Source organism: Musa acuminata, chromosome BXJ3-8 (genome assembly GCF_036884655.1).
Source record: "Musa acuminata AAA Group cultivar baxijiao chromosome BXJ3-8, Cavendish_Baxijiao_AAA, whole genome shotgun sequence".
Classification (NCBI taxonomy): Eukaryota; Viridiplantae; Streptophyta; class Magnoliopsida; order Zingiberales; family Musaceae; genus Musa; species Musa acuminata.
Genome location: NC_088356.1, coordinates 49330870 through 49352610, shown reverse-complemented (window position 1 = coordinate 49352610; position 21741 = coordinate 49330870). Strand labels below are relative to the sequence as shown.

The 21741-nt window shown below is 41.9% G+C and overlaps 1 long non-coding RNA gene across 1 annotated transcript; it reads right to left on the bottom strand.

Moving 5' to 3' along the window:
• Positions 1-9394: 9394 nt before the first annotated feature.
• LOC135644426 (uncharacterized) lies at positions 9395-10498 on the bottom strand. The gene is made up of 2 exons (XR_010498475.1): positions 9755-10498; positions 9395-9667 (listed from the first exon to the last, which is right to left on the bottom strand). It is a non-coding gene; the product is annotated as an uncharacterized LOC135644426 (long non-coding RNA).
• Between the last annotated feature and the right edge of the window lie 11243 nt (positions 10499-21741).

Below are 21741 nucleotides of genomic sequence, written 5' to 3'. Positions count from 1 at the left end.
CGTTAAAGTAAATCTATGAAGGCGGTTTGCAGTTTATGATGGAAATCAGAATGCAAGCGCAAACTGAAATACGACGTTCATACGATAAAACTGGTTTACGTCTAAATGTTGATTCTGAAAATACTGAACTTTGAGATACGTTTTGTAAATGCGTAGAAGGCAGTTTGCAGTTATAATTGAAATTAAAACGTAAACGTAAACTGAAATATGATGATCGTACGAAAAAGCTGATTTACGTCTAAACGCAGATTCGGAAAGCTCTAAACTTAGAAACTCGTTCGTAAAAGCGTAGAAGGCAGTAAGCTATTGAGGAGGTTTGCAGTAAAGATAAAATGCTCAAAGTAAATAATGCAAACCGAGATTTAGAGTGGTTCAGTCAATCTTGACCTACTCCACTTTTGGCTTCCTCCACCGACGAGGTCATCGACGTCAACTAGAGGCCTTCCTTCAATAGGTGAAGGCCAACCACCCTTTTACAGTTTCAGTCCTTTTGACGGGCTTAGGAGACAACCCTTACAGAAATTTTCTCTCCTCTCTTTACAACTCAGAAAATGGAAGAACAGTTGGAGGAGAACTTTTGGCCTTTACAATAATTTTGAGCTCTAAGAATCACAGAGAAAGATCAAGATTTCGAGTGTAAGTTCTTACTCTTTCAGTGCTGAATGAGTGGGGTATTTATAGGCCCCAACCCAGTTCAAATTTGGAGCTCAAAACTGTCAATTCCCGGAATTCCGGGATCAGGCGGTTGCACCTCCTGACTGGGGCGGTTGCACCGCCTGGCAGAGCTCGAAGACTGAGCCTCTAGGCGGTGCCACCTCTGTCAAGGGCGGTTGCACCTCTCTGCCAGAGCTCGAAGACCGAGCTCAGGCGGTTCCACCTCCTGACTGAGGCGGTTGCACCGCCTGGCAGAGCTCGAAGACTGAGCTCAGGCGGTGCCACCTCCTGTCAGGAGAGGTTGCACCGCCCAGTCTCGCTTGGAGATTGAGCCCAGGCGGTGCCACCTCCTGGCTGGGGCGGTTGCACCGCCCAGTCTCGCTGGGAGACTTAGCCTAGGCGGTGCCACCTCCTGGCTTGGGCGGTTGCACCTCCCACAGCAATCAGGGTCCGAATGGGTTGATCCATTCGGCCCAATTTGGGTTTTTTAGGGGCCCAATTGCCCCAAGATTAAGTTAATGGGATCACCTGCCATTTCCAACTTAATCATTGTGCTAACTACGATAATTCCTAAGACAATTTCTGCAGCTTGCTCCGGTGCGTCAATCGCTTCTTCCGGCGAGCTTCCGGCGAACTTCCGTCGATCATCCGATGAACCCTCGGTGATGCTCCTGCGGACTTCCAGCAAACTCCTGGACTTGCGACGATCCACTTGGCGAGTTCCGACGAGCTTCTTTGGCAAGCTTATGGACTTCTCGGATTTGTTCCCACAGAACCTCCGACGATTGTCCGAACTTCCGTCGAACTGTCGAACTCCCAACATGATCATTGTCTTGACTCCGGCGCAACTCCTGCTGTATGTCTTACTTTCATCGTAGTTAATCCTGCACATGTAAACAAAAGCTTCGATCGAGACAATTAATCCTAAGCAATTAACCAAGTTGTCCGGCATGTCATTGGTCCCTCGACGCTTCATCCAATTCTTCGACGCATCATCCTTTCCTGCGGCCTATTTCCCAATCGGCCAGTTGACTCCGCAACTCCGATATCCTTGGCACAATACCCGCTCTTCTTGGTCCGATGCCCGAGTCCACGGCCCGAAGCCTTTTGTCGATACGTCGACCGATCCACCGGCCCGACATCCAATCTTCTGACATGTTCCTCCGGCACAACATGATTTTCTTGCTTTAATTGTCTCATCCCGATCGAAGCATCCTGTGTCACTCAAAACGCAGATTAAATCATAAACATATATCAAGTAGTTTCATCATCAAAATACGAGATTCAACAAGACCCCTTTATGCCCTTCTTTCATGGTCATTTCGAATGATCAAAAGAAATACACTCATTATTGTTCAAGCCTCTGTCACGCGGATCGGATTCGGTCTTAAACCCGATAAGAGTTGTTAATAGATCCAAATGGACCAATATCCTAATCGGACCTAATCCGGTAAATAGACCATCTAAAATGATGCCAAATGGATCCTTATATCGTATCGGACGTATCATTAATTAGGTGGCAATTGGATCTGGCATATTGGTATTTGGTTATTTTAATAGAAGAGAAGGGAAGATTGACGAGACAAAAAGAAAATTACACAAGCGGCTCTCTTTAGAATTTTGATAGCATACAACGATTAAAAGGACGAAGCAGCCCACACTGACACGAATCTTAAAAAAATACACTCGTTATTGTTAAAGCCTCTGTCAAGAGGATCGGATTCGGTCTTAAACCCAATAAGAGTTGTTAATGGATCCAGATGGACCAATATCCTAATCGGACCTAATCCGATAAATAGACAATATAAAACGATGCCAAATGGATCCTTGTATCGTATCGGACGTATCATTCATTAGGTGGCAATCAGATCTGACATATTGGTATTTGATTATTTTAATAGAAGAGAAGGGAAGATTGACGAGACAAAAAAAAAATTACACAAGCGGCGCTTTTTAGGATTTTGATAGCATACAACATTTAAAAGGATGAAGCATCCCACACTCGCACGAATCTTAAAGAAATACACCCATTATTGTTAAAGCCTCTGTCACGCGGATCAGATTCGGTCTTAAACCCGATAAGAGTTAATGGATCCAGATGGACCAATATCCTAATCGGACCTGATCCGGTAAATAGACCATCTAAAACGATGCCAAATGAATCCTTGTATCGTATCGGACGTATCATTCATTAGGTGGCAATCGGATTTGACATATTGGTATTTGATTATTTTAATAGAAGAGAAGGGAAGATTGACGAGACAAAAAGAAAATTACACAAGTGGCTCTTTTTAGGATTTTAATAGCATACAACGATTAAAAGGACGAAGCATCCCACACTGACACGAATCTTAAAGAAATACACCCGTTATTGTTAAAGCCTCTGTGACGCGGATCAAATTCGGTCTTAAACCCGATAAAAGTTGTTAAGTGATCCAGATGGACCAATATCCTAATCGGATCTGATTCGGTAAATAGACCATTTAAAACGATGCCAAATGGATCCTTTTATCGTATCGGACGTATCCTTGTATCTTATCGGACGTATCATTCGTAGAAGTCCTAATCTAGAATATTGACCGTCTTGTCTCCTCTCCGGTCTATAGTCTTTTTGAGATTTGTCTGGAACCAAGATTTTATCGGTGGTGAATGATGAGTGGGGGGAGACCAAAGGTGGTTGGAAGATTAGATTTTGGAGGAATCTTAATGGCATTTTCGCTATAGGATTATGACAACCTTCCTGTAGTCTGACTATATATTATTGCACGCTCTCTCTGGTTCTAATGATACCCCCAAGGATGAAGCTGGAATGTGAACGAGATATCTTTCCCGTTGCTTCTCCCCACAACATTTGAAATCATTTTGAGGTGACGTTATAATTTCTTGCCCTCCATCTTTAGCTTTTGTTTTTGGCTCCAACTAAAGTTAAAGCTTTTGTTTGTTTATTCCCTAATAATAGAATCCTCTCTCTTTTTTATTTCTCCAATTGTTGAAGCGGTGGCTCATCATTTCCCTGCAAAATTTGGTTGTTTGTTTAGAAGTGATTTTGTTCTCTATTTGCCATTAGAGAAGGCCTAAATTCTATTATTTATTATAGGACAACAATCTGCAGTGACAAAAAAAAAATTCTGCCACTTCCCTAGACAAGCAATACTTCTCCTGATAGAATTCTTCTCAGAATTGAACTTCTATGTTCATCTTACTACTGCTTAGACTGATACAAATAACTGAAGAAGCTACAAATGAGGTCTATGTTATTGCAACTTTTGCGTTTACATCATTTTTATCTTGGTGCAATTTTGATAATAGCAACTTCGGCTTCACCAGCCTCGGCAGCATACTCCTCTGTTTATAATCATATATAGACTGACCACTGTCACTTCAAACAACTTTTATGTGTATAAATAAGCGTCTAACATGAAACATTTGATGCGTCTTCTTGAGTTCCTCGAAAACTACATAAACGATGAGGTTACTATAAATGGCATCAGAGAATACCAATTTTAACTCCAGATATAAGTGCTAAATAGAGACGAAACAATTGCTTTCCAACTACTATCTTGCTCTCTTTCGAGTTAGAAAAACGCTCTCTTGCTGAAGCCAATGCGTCATCACCTCTCGTGTAACGTTCAGTTGATTAATCCACAGCTGCCAATTTATCACCATCATCGTAATCTTTTACAGTAACATCTGATGTTACTAACTCTATAGCTTGCTCAGAGTTGTTCTGTGTATGACTAGAAGTCTTGGCTTGGGTATCATCTTTCTCTGTATCCCGAGTATAATCTGTCTGTGCATTCTTCTCAGTAGGGCCATGTTCAAGTACCGCTGAAGTGCCTCCGGGTGGCTTTTGTTCCTTCCGTTTTGTGGCTTCTTCTGACTGAGGACCAAAAGCTACATTCTCACCGAGCCCAGAGTAAAAATCGCTCAGTCACTCTTCTTGGTTACCTACATGAAGCAGTCATGTCGATTACATTAACTGATTAAAGAAAAGAAATGGCAGCTTCATAATGAAATTTAATGACCATGATAACCAACTAAAAAAGTAAAAGCATCGAAGACAAGTGTGATCACTCCTGAGAAATAATGAAATTGCTAGTCCCACTTAATTGCATCATAAAACAACTTATCACTCAAATACTAGTCAAATTTGAATTGCATCATTGCTGAAAGCAGCCATTTGAATTGGATTCAACATACAATAACTAGAAGCCTTCACTCATAATGAATCTTCTTGCACTATGGTTGATAACATAAAAGAAAATTCACATTAAGTTTCGGAACATTAAACATGCGTATTGTCACCAGAAGGACCAATCATACTGACTAAGCGTAAAAAAATTATGGTGCTCCATGTTTCACAATAACATGAGAACCATCATAAGTCTTGTCCTCTCCTAAGTCTTGCCCTAACTGATGTTAAAGACATGAACCATGCTGATCGTAAGGTTGTCAAATCCACTCAAACCCTCAAGACACCTCACTGTGCTTCATAATTGGAAGATTATAGTTTATAAGACTACAAGTGTCACATATCTTAACACGATGTGATCTGATAGCCTATTTGACTAAACTGGGTATTAATCAAACCCATAACCAAAACTGTCCAAATTCTGATCTGATCAAGGTTTTAAAAATCGAGATGAAGGTCAAGACTGGTAAACAAGAAGGGGATAATAATACAACAATTGGTTGGGACAATATGGTTGTAGTATTGGACAAAGATGATGATAGGATAAGGTCACAGAAAAATTAAAATCAATACAAAAAACCAAAATCAGATAAATTCAATTTTTATGGAAAAAATCAAAATTACCACCAAGCTTATATTAATAGATGACTAAGATGTGAACCTTGGATGCAATACTTTTACCAAGGTCTCATTCCATGTGGCCAACACCAAATAGCATCTAATACTTTCAAACAATTGGAAGCACATTCAAACAATAAATTGATAAGTTCTAATAAAAGTATTACCATGTTTCATGACCCCGACAAACTCATGGTTTTGGCTTCTCAAAAAAGTCCAGATAAATATACAAAAGGCAATTGCTGATGAGCTGATTCTACAACATTGAAGTGATTTTAAGCTTTTATTCTTCCACCAGAGAAAAACAAAATCAATTGTCGAATACACCACATTTTGTTGAACAGTGGATGTTTTTTATGCACAAAAGGTTGCATAAATCACATTACATATGCAACAAGAAAAATAAAGCAAAGCAGCAAAAAGAAAGATATGAGCCACTTACATCATCTCTTTCTTCACGAATTTGGCGCAGCCTCTCTTCGTCCAACCATTTTTCTTGTTCTGCTAGCTTTTTCTTGTAGGCACTGGTTACAAACTTTTCCTTATCTGCAAAAAGGTGATCATCCTTGCTCCTCTCTTTCAGCAGCTTCCTCTCATATACAATTTCATGTTCCCGCTCACGTTGTTTTGCTTTCTCCATAAGTGTTTCTATATACTTTGACTGCAACCAAGATCAAACACAGACATAAAATTTTTAACTTGCATTCTTAATCGTTAAGCACTCAAAAAATAAGGTCGATCCTCTCCCACAATTTAGGTTTAATACAAAAAGGATGCCGCCGAAAAAGAACTGCCGAATTAGGATTTTTGAATTCACATCATACTTGAACAAAGCACAATTGAAAATTAAAATGCTAATTATTGTGCCAAAGCAAACATATAAAGTCCACAAAGCTTTACTTTGTATGAGAGATCGACTAACTTGAAAAAGAAAAAAAAACTGGAAAAGGTATCCCATGTTTATTTCAAGAAAGGAATGGAGAAGATACGATAAATAATCACCGTCACACCTGCCCCACCGTGAACGCACGAGGGAAAACCAATTTCAAAAAGAGTAATAAGGTGAGTTCGTTTTGTAGAGTATCCGACTTTGGGTACATATCTACTGGTTTTCTTCCTCTGAGAAATCTTCTTGAAGCCCAATTATCACCGCCATAGTCTCATCTAAAAGATTACTTTTTTCAATTTGATCATTCGAAATGACCATAAAAGAAGAGCATAAAGGGGTCTCACATAAGACCGAAACGCAATTCCATGCGGTCACCAGCGTAATCAAAAGGATCATGTTTTCATCCAAACGTAGGCAAAAGTGAAGTACCTTTTACTCCGTTCGATCCTGAACCTTGGGGCGCGCAATCTTCTCCTTCATCTCGTCGTAAACCCCGTCGTAGTCGAAGACTGAGGGATCCTCTTCCATTGCCTTTTTTGTGCTGCTCCTCGATCTACCAAATTCCACCATCAATCAACCAACCCGCAAATTCATTTACTCATCAATACCAGGAATAAAGAAACCATTTCAAGAAACCTTCTGGAGAGACTTGTTCTTGGACGCCTGCCGTGAGATTTCCCTCTCGATGTCATCCTCGTCATCGTCGCTGCCGAAAGCGAAGGCAGGAGGGGGAGGGCGAGGAGGAGCTGGCTTCGAGGTCTTCTACGCCAGCGGAAATCGAAGCAGGAGTCCGTACTTCTTCATCCCTCTTGCAGAACAAATAAGAAAGTGATGGATCGATCTCCCAATGACGAGCTCCGAGCTCTTAAACAATTAGGGCTCAAGAAAAGCCCTAGTTCACAGAACGAATCAACCGTCGCTGGGCTCCAATCCGAAGGACTCACCGATTTGGTTGGATCAAAAACCCAAATAGACGCCGAAAACCCATGAATCCCGCGTAGAACCACTCAAGATTCAGTTGGATGGTTAGGGGAAAAGGTCAAAAAGCCCTAAAATTCGACCTCCGATCGTTCCGAGTCCGGTCTCCGATCGAAGCCCCACCAATATCAAATGAACCGAGGAAGGGAGTTAGCATACACCTCGGGAGAGGATAAGTAATCCTAGGCCAACGAGGTGTCATGACAAAACTCTCTTACTCTTTCCGGCCAACGCGTTCAATTACCTGCCTTATAATTGGACAAGTAAAAGTAAGCATCGTGAGAGAGCGAGAACAACTCAACGACCTATCGGTTTTCCTGGCACAGATATGTATCAAAGAAGGGTGGAAAGCATACGCAAAGACTGTTTCATACAACACGTCATGTCAACAACAACAACAAAAGAAAATTCACCTTATTTAGATTTTTTTATAGTCGTTTTTGTGTTTCCATGTCATAAAAATCAATTTCTAAATAAAGATAAACTCTATTTAATCTCGGTTGAGTTGATTGGATCGTCAATTTTGTTAAGTTGAAATCACTGTTTAAAATTTTAAATTAAAATTAATAAATAAAAAATTTAATTTTTATAAATTATATTAATTTTATATCTAAGATGAGTCGAGATATTACAAATTCTACATAATCTAATTATGACCTGATGTATGTGAGGTATAATATTATGTCGTGACGAGTCATCTGACTTCGATATAATTAATTATATAATTATTAAAATATTTTAATAAAAAAATATATTATATCATTTAAAATTTTCTAATATGGTAAGAAAAAGCCTTGTAGAAGAGCATATCTCGGTGATTCACATACATTTGCTTAGGCAGAAATGGATCATTAACACCATATATAATAACATAACATAATTCTTCCTCTTTAATCTCACTGACGAAACCATCATGATTTAGTTTATTTTATAAGTCCTCTCATCCAACCAACTCCCAGTTTATATCCAGCAAGCTATAGTAAAATTCAAGATAACCCTTTGTGGATATTATAAAAATAAAATCAAAAGAAAAAGAAAACAAATTGGAATAAGAAATTGATTCGATGAGAAATATTTCCACCTTGTGATACAAGAAGCTGCAATGACCATATAGGATTACAGTTCGGATGATGCTAAGGCCATTGACTAATCATGGACTCTCCTGCAAATGCAGGATTAGAATGTTGACTTTTTATGAGTAAAACCTACTTCTGTGTCTCCTTTCTCATCATGCAGCATTCAAGCCATGTCTTTGATTTCATAAGCTGCGTTTATTGTGAACATGTTCATATCCGATAATGTGATGATATTGCCAAAAAATAAAATCCCGGAATACCTTTTAATTATATATATATTTATGAGAAATATTCATTCTAAATGTTGGTGAAGACCATGGCCTCTGTAGCACCAGCAAATTTGGGTCCAACAAAACCAAAGCTTGCACACATTGTGCTGTCCCATACACGGAGCTCTCAGACCATGCATGTCTTTTAACCATGTCACAGCTCCTTTTACCCAGCCAGATTGGCAGCGCACAGTATGCAGCCTGTTCTTTGACTTCTTTATCAGATGATTCCCCAATTTGTTTCACTTTCTCCGAAACAAGCTGCAGCAATGGAGTCACTGCTTGTACCATAAATTAGATGAGCACAGTTGTTCGATCGAACAGAGGGGCAGAGACAAGACAAACGAGTTGGATGTCTGTCTGATACTTTTTTGTTGGCCTCTGCTTTATCTCCACCAACACACAAGTAGAACTACTGTTCAGATGAACACCTGGAAAGACACATCCGTCTAATGCTTCTCCGACCAATCTCTCTCTATATTTGAGGTTCTTTTAATGCTACACAACACCAACAAAATTAGATTTCTGTTCCTATTTCACGATTATTTGGTCAGTTGTGTCACCAGAGTCATCTCCATATATAATTACTGACGAAGAAAGCTGCCTATCGAGATAGGTAGCAGCTGAACAATGAATCCACGTAAAGAAGCAGAACTTGCAATGACGATGACACCAGAAACCTCTAGACATTACAACACAAAATGCACAAGACAATGAATCCAAGCAAAGAACCATGACATACAGTGATGACACTAAAAACCTGTATATATCACCACCAAACATGGCAATATGGCAATTCCATGCGATCATGAACCTGTATATATCATCAGCGTAATCAAAAGGATCTTTTCGTTCAAACGTAGGCAAAAGTGTACCTTTCTCTCCGTTCGATCATGAACCTGGGCGCGCAATCTTCCCATTCATCTCGTCGTAAATCCCGTCCCGTCGTAGTCGAATCCTCTTCCATTGCCTTTTTGTGCTGCTCCTCAATCTACCAAATTCCACCATCAATCAATCAAACAACCCGTAAATTCATTTACTCATCAATACCAAGAATAAGGAAACAATTTCAAGAAACCTTCTGAAGAGGTTTGTTCTTGGACGTCTGTCGTGAGATTTTCCTCTCGATGTCATATTCGTCGTCGCCGCCGTTGAAACCGAAGGCAGGAGGGGGAGGGCGAGAAGGAGCTGACTTCGAGGTCTTGCCGGCGGAAATCGAAACTGGAGTCCGCACTTCTTCGTCCGTCGCGCTCACAGGCTCTTCTTCCTCTCCATCTCGGACAAAAAAATACCCAAATTTCAGGCCTTTGGTTTTTAAAGCCTCTCACGCGAGATCGGATTTGGCGAATCCGATCCGCGTGAGAGGCTTTAAAAACCAATGGCCTCAAGCCTCTCACGCGGAGGGGGAGTGGGCCGGGCTGAGGACGGGGCTGGAGTGGAACGACGTCGCCGTCTTTTCGCCGTCATGGGAGTCACGCGACGGGCTCTGCACGTAGTACACCGGCCGGGCGGGCGACGAAGGCGCGATGCTCGTGACCTCGGAGTCGGTCTTGGCGTGCATCTTTGGATCTCAGCAACCCACAATTGGCTCCTCCTCCTCCTCCTCCTTTCTCCCTTAATTTCTACCCTCCTCTTCGTTGGCCGGAGAAGTTTCCGCGTGCGAACGCTGGACTTTGTCGCTTTTTGTGCCTTACTGTGGGTTTCAGCATTAGTTTACAGAGGCAATGGTGTATGGGTAATTTAGTCTGTGTTCTTAGCTTGCGTCACCGCGGCGTGACACCCCACGTGCAGTTATTCGGTGACAGGTCACATGTTAGCTGTATTCCTCTTTTCCCCCATCCGCCCCACGAAACATTTTTCTTGTGACAGACAATACATTACTTATTTCTACGAGGAGATGATGTTTTGTTTTCCTTGCAATGCGACGGTGATCGAAGCATGTGAGCACTGTCGTAGATTGTGGAACTGATAGCCAGTGAATCGACGAACGCGATTGGAGTTGATTCTGCATACTATATGCGATGAAGTCAATGCTGCACATGAGAGCAGACTCGACCTTGTAGAGCGCCACTAACAGTGTCCATTCACTTCTTTCCTTGCATGCATACACACTGTGTCAATTGTCAATGCATGGGAAATTGATTTCCCTCGTCTTAGAATTGTTGATCCTCGATCGAACAGTAGCCCATTACACGACGTGACAACTTGCAGGCATCAGCCACAGGCTGTAGGCTGCTGCAGGCTGCAGGCCGCAGGCCTTCCTACAGCCGCCGTGGACTTGTAACAGTCCACGAAGCTGTGTCTTCACAGTGCGAGCACATGGCAAACCGCTAGCAGGCTTTACAGTTGCACCAATAAAAAGGCCGGCGAACGAGTCGGAAGGTTTTCCTCCTCTTCGTATTCACCGGTGTCGGTCTCGCATGGTTCGATCAACTCATTGTTCACCCAATGCAATGGAAATCTTTGTCCTCAATATATATATATTTATGGCCTTTAACGTCACGCATCAGAGTACACTCACGTGTAGTATCTATGCGACTTAATCGTGTGTTTCTTTCTTTAAATGGGATTCCGAACCATCCATCAACCGTGGTGTGTTGTGCTTGTACACTACCGGTTGGATACAATCGTATGGATCAACATGTCATCGATTCGACTTCGACCTATTCTGCTACATTTGGGACCAAACTCCTGCCCGTGAGTTCAAATTTTGTAGATCTCGGCAATGTGGTTGGCCACCCTCGTACGACATACATTATCTCATAACATGTTCTCTCCTCTGACATATCTGTGACTCAGAAGACAAAAGCTGCAGTAGGCCATCATCCTCCCAAAAACACCATTCATTGGCTCTCCATTTCCATCTTGCTCTGAAGGGCAGAGAGAAGACTGTAATCCAGTAATCATATTAGTGATCACAGTGATGCAGGTATGTTGTTATATCTCTATTGTCGCTCAAATCTATCTTGGTTCAGAGCTTCAGCCCTCTACTACAGCTCCTGCCACTGCTTTTGCTGCTACTGCTCCATTCACGCCTTCTTCCTTCGTCTTCTACTGCTCAGGTTCTTTGCCACCCTCTTCTATTCCATCACCTTTCTCCATCTCTCCTCTTCACCTTTGGGTTTTCTTCTTCATTAGGTGGCATCGTATCGGATTTTGATAGCATTGTATCATATCGGATCATTCATTAGGTGGCAATCGGATCTGACATATTGGTATTTGATTATTTTAATAGAAGAGAAGGGAAGATTGACGAGACAAAAAGAAAATTACACAAGCGGCTCTTTTTAGGTTTTTAATAGCATACAACGATTAAAAGGACGAAGCATCCCACACTAACACGAATCTTAAAGAAATACACCCGTTATTGTTAAATCCTCTGTGACGCGTATCAAATTCGGTCTTAAACTCGATAAGAGTTGTTAATGGATCCAGATGGACCAATATCCTAATCGGATCTGATTCGGTAAATAGACCATTTAAAACGAAGCCAAATGGATCCTTGTATCGTATCGGATGTATCCTTGTATCGTATCGGACGTATCATTCGTAGAAGTCCTAATCTAGAATATTGACCGTCTTTTCTCCTCTTCGGTCTATAGTCTTTTTTAGATTTGTCTGGAACCAAGATTTTATCGGTGGTGAATGATGAGTGGGGGGAGACCAAAGGTGGTTGGAAGATTAGATTTTGGAGGAATCTTAATGGCATTTTCGCTATAGGATTATGACAACCTTCCTGTAGACTGACTATATATTATTGCACGCTCTCTCTGGTTCTAATGATACCCCCAAAGATGAAGCTGGAATGTGAACGAGATATCTTTCCCGTTGCTTCTCCCCACAACATCTGAAATCATTTTAAGGTGACATTATAATTTCTTCCTCTCCATCTTTAGCTTTTGTTTTTTGCTCCAACTAAAGTTAAAGGTTAAAGCTTTTGTTTGTTTATTCCCTAATAATAGAATCCTCCCTCTTTTTTATTTCTCCAATTGTTGAAGCGGTGGCTCATCATTTCCCTGCAAAATTTGTTGTTTGTTTAGAAGAGGTTTTGTTCTCTGTTTGCCATTAGAGAAGGCCAAAATTCTATTATTTATTATTGGACAACAATCTGCAGTGACATAAAAAAAATTCTACCACTTCCCCAGACAAGCAATACTTCTCCTGATAGAATTCTTCTCAAAATTGAACTTCTATGTTCATCTTACTTCTGGTTAGACTGACACAAATAACTGAAGAAGCTACAAATGAGGTCTATGTTATTGCAACTTTTGCGTTTACATCACTTTTATCTTGGTGCAATTTTGATAATAGCAACTTCGACTTCACCAGCCTCGGCTGCATCCTCTTCTGTTCATAATCATATATAGACTGACCACTAACACTTCAAACAACTTTTATGTGTATAAATAAGCGTCTAGCATGAAATGTTTGATGCTTCTTTTGCTTATTTTGGAGAAATGCTTACAGCAAACTTACCAAGAGGTGCACTTCTTGAGTTCCTCAAAAACTAAATAACCGATGAGGTTACTATAAATGGCATCAAAGAATACCAATTTTAACTCCAGATATAAGTGCTAAATAGAGACGAAACAACTGCTTTCCAACTGCTGTCTTACTCTCTTTCGAGTTAGAAAACGCTCGCTTGTTGAAGCCAATGCGTCATCACCTCTCGTGTAACGTTCAGTTGATTGATCCACAGCTGCCAATTTATCACCATCATCGTAATCTTTTACAGTATGGTTCTCCTCCCAAAAATTTATCACCATCATCGTAATCTTTTACAGGCTTTACAGCTGCACCAATAAAAAGGCCGGCGAACGAGTCGGAAGGTTCTCCTCCTCTTCGGATTCATCGCGTTGTTCACCGGTGTCGGTCTCGCATGGTTCGATCAACTCATTGTTCAACCAATGCAATGGAAATCTTTGTCCTCAATATATATATATATATATATATATATATATATATATATATATATATATATGACCTTTAACGTCACGCATCAGAGTACACTCACGTGTAGTATCTACGCGACTTAACCGTGTGTTTCTTTCCTTAAACGGGATTCCGAACCGTCCACCAACCGTGGTGTGTTGTGCTTGTACACTACCGGTTGGATACAATCGTATGGATCAACGTGTCATCGATTCGACTTCGACCTATTCTGCTACATTTGGGACCAAACTCCTGCCCGTGAGTTCAAATTTTGTAGATCTCGGCAATGTGGTTGGCCACCCTCGTACGACATACATTACCTCATAACATGTTCTCTCCTCTGACATCTCTGTGACTCGGAAGACAAAAGCTGCAGTAGGCCATCATCCTCCCAAAAACTCCATTCCTTGGCTCTCCATCATCTCCATTTCCATCTTGCTCTGAAGGGCAGAGAGAAGACTGTAATCCAGTAATCATATTAGTGATCATAGTGATGCAGGTATGTTGTTATATCTCTGTTGTCGCTCAAATCTATCTTGGTTCAGAGCTTCAGCCCTCTATTGCAGCTGCTGCCACTGCTTTTGCTGCTACTGCTCCATTCTCGCCTTCTTCCTTCGTCTTATGCTGCTTAGGTTCTTTGCTACCCTCTTCTCTTTCGTCACCTTTCTCCATCTCTCCTCTTCACCTTTGGGTTTTCTTCTTCTCCGTAAAACACAGCTCGGTTCGATCTGCATGTCCAACGGGAACTGCGACGCCGGGTTGCATCGCGAGACATGTCTAGCCAACAGCAACCTCCGACCCAGGTGTATTTCTTTAAGACCGAATCCGATCCGCATGACAGAGGCCTTAACAATAACGGGTGTATTTCTTTAAGATTCGTGTCAGTGTGGGATGCTTCATCCTTTTAAATGTTGTATGCCATCAAAATCCTAAAAAGAGCCGCTTGTGTAATTTTCTTTTTGTCTCGTCAATCTTCCCTTCTCTTATATTAAAATAACCAAATACCAATATGTCAGATCTGATTGCCACCTAATGAATGATACGTCTGATACGATACAAGGATTCATTTGGCATCATATCGGACGTATCATTCATTAGGTGGCAATTGGATCTGACATATTGGTGACGTATCGGACGATACAAGGATTCTTTAAATGATTTCCTTATTCCTGGTATTAATGAGTAAATGAACTTCCGGGTTGGTTGATTGATGGTGGAATTTGATAGATCGAGGAGCAGCACAAAAAGGCAATGAAAGAGGATCCCTCGGTCTTTGACTACGATGGAGTTTACGACAAGATGAAGGGGAAGATTGCGCGCCCCAAGGTTCAGGATCGAACGGAGCGAAATGTACTTCACTTTTGCCTACGTTTGGATGAAAACATGATCCTTTTGATTACGCTGATGATCGTACGAAATTACGTTTCGATCTTATGTGATACCCCTTTATGCCCTTCTTTCATTGTCATTTTGGATGATCAAATTGAAAGAAGTGATCTTTTAGATGAGACTTTGGCGGTGATAATTGGGCTCCAAGAAGATTTCTCAGAGGAAGAAAACCAGTAGATATGTACCCAAAGTCGGATTCGATTGCCACCTATTCGAGACAGAAATTAGGGTACCTTCTTTTTGTTCGAGAAGGGGAGGAAGAAGAGCCGGTGAGCGCGAGGGATGAAGAAGTACGGACTCCAGCTTCGATTTTCGTCGGCGCAGAAGACCTCAAAGCCAGCTCCTCCTCGCCCTCCTCCTGCCTTCGCTTTCAGCGACGGCGACGAAAAGGATGACATCAAGAGGGAAATCTAATGGCAGGCGTCCAAGAACAAGTCTCTCCAGAAGGTTTCTTGAAATGGTTTCCTTTTTCCTAGTATTGATGAGTAAATGAACTTGCGGATTGGTTGATTGATGGTGGAATTTGGTAGATCGAGGAGCAGCATAAAAAGGCAATGGAAGAGGATCCCTCGGTCTTCGACTACGACGAGGTTTACGATGAGATGAAGGGGAAGATTACGCGCCCAAAGGTTCAGGATCGAACGGAGAGAAAGGTACTTCACTTTTGCCTACGTTTAGATGAAAACATTAACCTTTTGATTACGTTGATGGTCGAATAGAATTACATTTCGGTCATATGTGAGACCCCTTTATGCCCTTCTTTCATGGTCTTTTCGAATAATCAAATTGAAAGAAGTGTCTTTTAGATGAGACTATGGCGGTGATAATTGGGCTTTAAGAAGATTTCTCAGAGGAAGAAAACTCGTAGATATGTTCCCAAAGTCGGATTTGATTTGCACCTATTCGAGGCAGAAATTAGGGCACCTTCTTTTTGTCCGAGAAAGGGAGGAAGAAGAATCGGTGAGCGCGAGGGATGAAGAAGTACGGACTCCAGCTTCGATTTCCGCTGGCATAGAAGACCTCGAAGCCAACTCCTCCTCGCCCTCCCCCTCATGCCTTCGCTTTCGACGGCGGCGACGACGAGGATGACATCGAGAGGGAAATCTCACGGCACGCGTCCAAGAACAAGTCTCTCCGGAAGGTTTCTTGAAATGATTTCCTTATTACTGGTATTAATGAGTAAATAAAGGTGCGGGTTGGTTGATTGATGGTGGAATCTGGTAGATCGAAGAGCAGCACAAACAGGCAATGGAAGAGGATCCCTCGGTGTTCGACTACGACAGGGTTTACAATGAGATGAAGGGGAAGATTGCGCGCCCCAAGGTTCAGGATCGAACGGAGAGAAAGGTACTTCACTTTTGCCTATGTTTGGATGAAAACATGATCCTTTTGATTAAGCTGATGATCGCATGGAATTACGTTTCGGTAATATGTGAGATCCCTTTATGCCCTTCTTTCATGGTCATTTCGAATGATCAAATTGAAAGAAGTGGTCTTTTAGATGAGACTTTGGCGATGATAATTGGGATCCAAAAAGATTTCTCAAAGGAAGAAAACCAGTAGATATGTACCCAAAGTCAGATTCGATTGCCACCTTTTCGAGGCAGAAATTAGGGTACCTTCTTTTTGTCCGAGAAGGGGAGGAAGAAGTGTCGATGAGTGCGAGGGATGAAGAAGTACGGACTCTAGCTTCGATTTTCGTCGGCGCAGAAGACCTCGAAGCCAGCTCCTCCTCGCCCTCCTCCTGCCTTCGCTTTCGGCGACGGCGATAGCGAGGATGACATCGAGAGGGAAATCTCATGGCAGGCATCCAAGAACAAGTCTTTCCTGAAGGTTTCTTGAAATGGTTTCCTTATTCCTGGTATTGATGAGTAAATAAACTTGCGGATTGGTTGATTGATGGTGGAATTTGGTAGATCGAGGAGCAGCACAAAAAGGCAATGGAAGAGGATCCCTCGATCTCGACTACGACAGGGTTTACGACGACATGAAGGGGAAGATTAAGCGCCCCAAGGTTCCGGATCGAACGGAGAGAAAGGTACTTCACTTTTGCCTACGTTTGGATGAAAACATTAACCTTTTGATTTCGTTGATGATCGAATAGAATTACGTTTCGGTCATATGTGAGACCTCTTTATGCTCTTCTTTCATGGTCATTTCAAATAATCAAATTGAAAGACGTGATCTTTTGGATGAGACTATGGCGGTGATAATTGGGCTCTAAGAAGATTTCTCAGAGGAAGAAAACCAGTAGATATGTACCTAAAGTCGAATTCGATTGCCACCTATTCGAGGCAGAAATTAGGGTACCTTCTTTTTGTCCGAGAAGGTGAGGAAGAAGATCCGGTGAGCGCGAGGGATGAAGAAGTACGGACTCTAGCTTCGATTTTTGTCAGCGCAGAAGACCTCGAAGCCAGCTCCTCCTCGCCCTCGTCCTGCCTTCGCTTTCGGCGACGGCGACGACGAGGATGACATCGAGAGGGAAATCTCACGGCAGGCGTCCAAGAAAAAGTCTCCCCCCAGAAGGTTTCTTGAAATGGTTTCCTTATTCTTGATATTGATGAGTAAATAAACTTGCGGATTGGTTGATTGATGGTGGCATTTGGTAGATAGAGGAGCAGCACAAAAAGGCAATAGAAGAGGATCCCTCGGTCTTCGAATATGACGGGGTTTATAACAAGATGAAGGGGAAGATTACGCGCCCCATGGTTCAGGATCGAACGGAGAGAATGGTACTTCACTTTTGCCTACGTTTGGATGAAAACATTAACCTTTTGATTACGTTGATGATCGCATAGAATTACGTTTCGGTTAAATGTGAGACCCCTCTATGCCCTTCTTTCATGGTCATTTCGAATAATTAAATTAAAAGAAGTGATCTTTTTGATGAGACTATGGCGGTGATAATTGGGCTCTAAGAAGATTTCTCAGAGGAAGAAAACCAGTAAATATGTAACCAAAGTCGGATTCGATTGCCACCTATTCGAGGCAAAAATTAGTGTACCTTCTTTTTGTCTGAGAAGGGGAGGAAGAAGATTCAGTGAGCGCGAGGGATGAAGAAGTACGAACTCCAGCTTCGATTTCGGCCGGCACAGAAGACCTCGAAGCCAACTCCTCCTCGCCCTCCCCCTCATGCCTTCGCTTTCGGCGGCGGCGACGACGAGGATGACATCGAGAGGGAAATCTCACGGCAGGCGTCCAAGAACAAGTCTCTCCAGAAGGTTTCTTGAAATGATTTCCTTATTCCTGGTATTGATGAGTAAATGAACTTGTGGGTTGGTTGATTGATGGTGGAATTTGGTAGTTCGAGGAGCAGCACAAAAAGGCAATGGAAGATGATCCCTTGGTCTTTGACTACGACGGGGTTTACGACGAGATAAAGGGGAAGATTGCGCGCCCCAAGGTTCTGGATTGAACGGAGAGAAAGGTACTTCACTTTTGCCTACGTTTGGATGAAAACATGATCCTTTTGATTATGCTGATCATCGCACTGAATTACGTTTCGATCTTATGTGAGACCTATTAGGATCAAGACCACTAAGAGGTGGGGGGGGGGGTGAATTAGTGCAGCGGAAATCTTTCAACTATTAAAACTTAGTTCGGTGATAAAAGCGATTTCGGTGTAAAATCCGATTATAAGATTACTTTAACTTAAGATTAAGCGAGACGACGTTAAAGTAAATCTATGAAGGCGGTTTGCAGTTTATGATGGAAATCAGAATGCAAGCGCTAACTGAAATACGACGTTCGTACGATAAAACTGGTTTACGTCTAAATGCCGATTCTGAAAATATTGAATTTTGAGATACGTTTTGTAAATGCGCAGAACGCAGTTTGCAGTTATAATTGAAATCAAAACGTAAACGTAAACTGAAATATGATGATCGTACGAAAAAGCTGATTTACGTCTAAACGCAGATTCGGAAAGCTCTAAACTTAGAAACTCATTCGTAAAAGCGTAGAAGGCAGTAAGCTATTGAGGAGGTTTGCAGTAAATATTAAATGCTCAAAGTAAATAATGCAAACCGAGATTTAGAGTGGTTCGGTCAATCTTGACCTACTCCACTTTTGGCTTCCTCCACCGACGAGGTCATCGATGTCAACTAGAGGCCTTCCTTCAATAGGCGAAGGCCAACCACCCTTTTACAGTTTCACTCCTTTTGACGGGCTTCGGAGACAACCCTTACAGAAATTTTCTCTCCTCTCTTTACAACTCAGAACATGGAAGAACAAAGGAAGAAGAACTTTTGGCCTTTATAACAATTTTGAGCTCTAAGAATCACAGAGAAAGATCAAGATTTCATGTGTAAGTTCTTGCTCTTTCAGTGCTGAATGGGTGGGGTATTTATAGGCCCCAACCCAGTTCAAATTTGGAGCTCAAAACTGTCAATTCCCGGAATTCCGGGATCAGGCGGTTGCACCTCCTGACTGGGGCGGTTGCACCGCCTGGCAGAGCTCGAACACTGAGCCTCTGGGCGGTGCCACCTCTGTCAGGGGCGGTTGAACCTCTCTGCCAGAGCTTGAAGACCGAGCTCAGGCGGTTGCACCTCCTGACTGAGGCGGTTGCACCTCCTGACTGAGGCGGTTGCACCGCCTAGTAGAGCTCGAAGACTGAGCTCAGGCGGTGCCACCTCCTGTCAGGAGAGGTTGCACCGCCTAGTCTCGCTTGGAGACTGAGCCCAGGCGGTGCCAACTCCTGGCTGAAGCTGTTGCACCGCCCAGTCTCGTTGGGATACTTAGCCCAAGCGGTGCCACCTCCTGGCTTGGGCGGTTGCACCTCCCACAGCAATCAGGGTCCGAATGGGTTGATCCATTCGGCCCAATTTGGGTTTTTTCGGGGCCCAATTGCCCCAAGATTAAGTTAATGGGATCACCTGTCGATACGTCGACTGATCCACCGGCCCGACGTCCAATCTTCTGACATGTTCCTCCGGCACAACATGATTTTCCTACTTTAATTGTCTCATCCTGATCGAGGCATCCTGCGTCACTCAAAACGCAGATTAAATCATAAACATATATCAAATAGTTTCATCATCAAAATACGAGATTCAACAAGACCCCTTTATGCCCTTCTTTCATTGTCATTTCGAATGATCGAAAGAAATACACTTATTATTGTTAAAGCCTCTGTCACGCGGATCGGATTCGGTCTTAAACCCGATAAGAGTTGTTAGTAGATCCAAATGGACCAATATCCTAATCGGACCTAATCCGGTAAATAGACCATCTAAAACGATGCCAAATGGATCCTTATATCGTATCGAACGTATCATTAATTAGGTGGCAATCAGATCTAGCATATTGGTATTTGGTTATTTTAATAGAAGAGAAGGAAAGATTGACGAGTCAAAAAGAAAATTACACAAGCGGCTCTCTTTAGAATTTTGATAGCATACAACGATTAAAAGGACGAAGCATCCCACGCTGACACGAATCTTAAAAAAATACACCCGTTATTGTTAAAGCCTCTGTCAAGAGGATCGGATTCGGTCTAAAACCCAATAAGAGTTGTCAATGGATCCAGATGGACCAATATCCTAATCGGACCTAATCCGGTAAATAGACAATATAAAACGATGCCAAATGGATCCTTGTATCGTATCGGACGTATCATTCATTAGGTGGCAATCTGGCATATTGGTATTTGATTATTTTAATAGAAGAGAAGGGAAGATTGACGAGACAAAAAAAAATTACACAAGCGGCTCTTTTTAGGATTTTGATAGCATACAACATTTAAAAGGATGAAGCATCCCACACTGACACGAATCTTTAAAAAATACACCCGTTATTGTTAAAGCCTCTGTCACGCGGATTGGATTCGGTCTTAAACCCGATAAGAGTTGTTAATGGATCCAGATGGACCAATATCCTAATCGGACCTGATCCGGTAAATAGACCATCTAAAACGATGCCAAATGAATCCTTGTATCATATCGGACGTATCATTCATTAGGTGGCAATCGGATCTGACATATTGGTATTTGATTATTTTAATAGAAGAGAAGGGAAGATTGACGAGACAAAAAGAAAATTACATAAGCGACTCTTTTTACGATTTTAATAACATACAACGATTAAAATGACGAAGCATCTCACACTGACACGAATCTTAAAAAATACACTCGTTATTGTTAAAGCCTCTATGACGCGGATCAAATTCGGTCTTAAACCCGATAAGAGTTGTTAATGGATCCAGATGGACCAATATCCTAATCGGGTCTGATTCGGTAAATAGACCATTTAAAACGATGCCAAATGGATCCTTGTATCGTATCGGACGTATCCTTGTATCTTATCGGACGTATCATTCGTAGAAATCCTAATCTAGAATATTGACCATCTTTTCTCCTCTCCGGTCTATAGTCTTTTTGAGATTTGTCTGGAACCAAGATTTTATCGGTGGTGAATGATGAGTGGGGGGAGACCAAAGGTGGTTGGAAGATTAGATTTTGGAGGAATCTTAATGGCATTTTCGCTATAGGATTATGACAACCTTCCTGTAGTCTGACTATATATTATTGTACGCTCTCTCTGGTTCTAATGATACCCCCAAGGATGAAGCTGGAATGTGAACGAGATATCTTTCCCGTTGCTTCTCCCCATAACATCTGAAATCATTTTGAGGTGACATTATAATTTCTTCCCCTCCATCTTTAGCTTTTGTTTTTGGCTCCAACTAAAGTTAAAGGTTAAAGCTTTTGTTTGTTTATTCCCTAATAATAGAATCCTCTCTCTTTT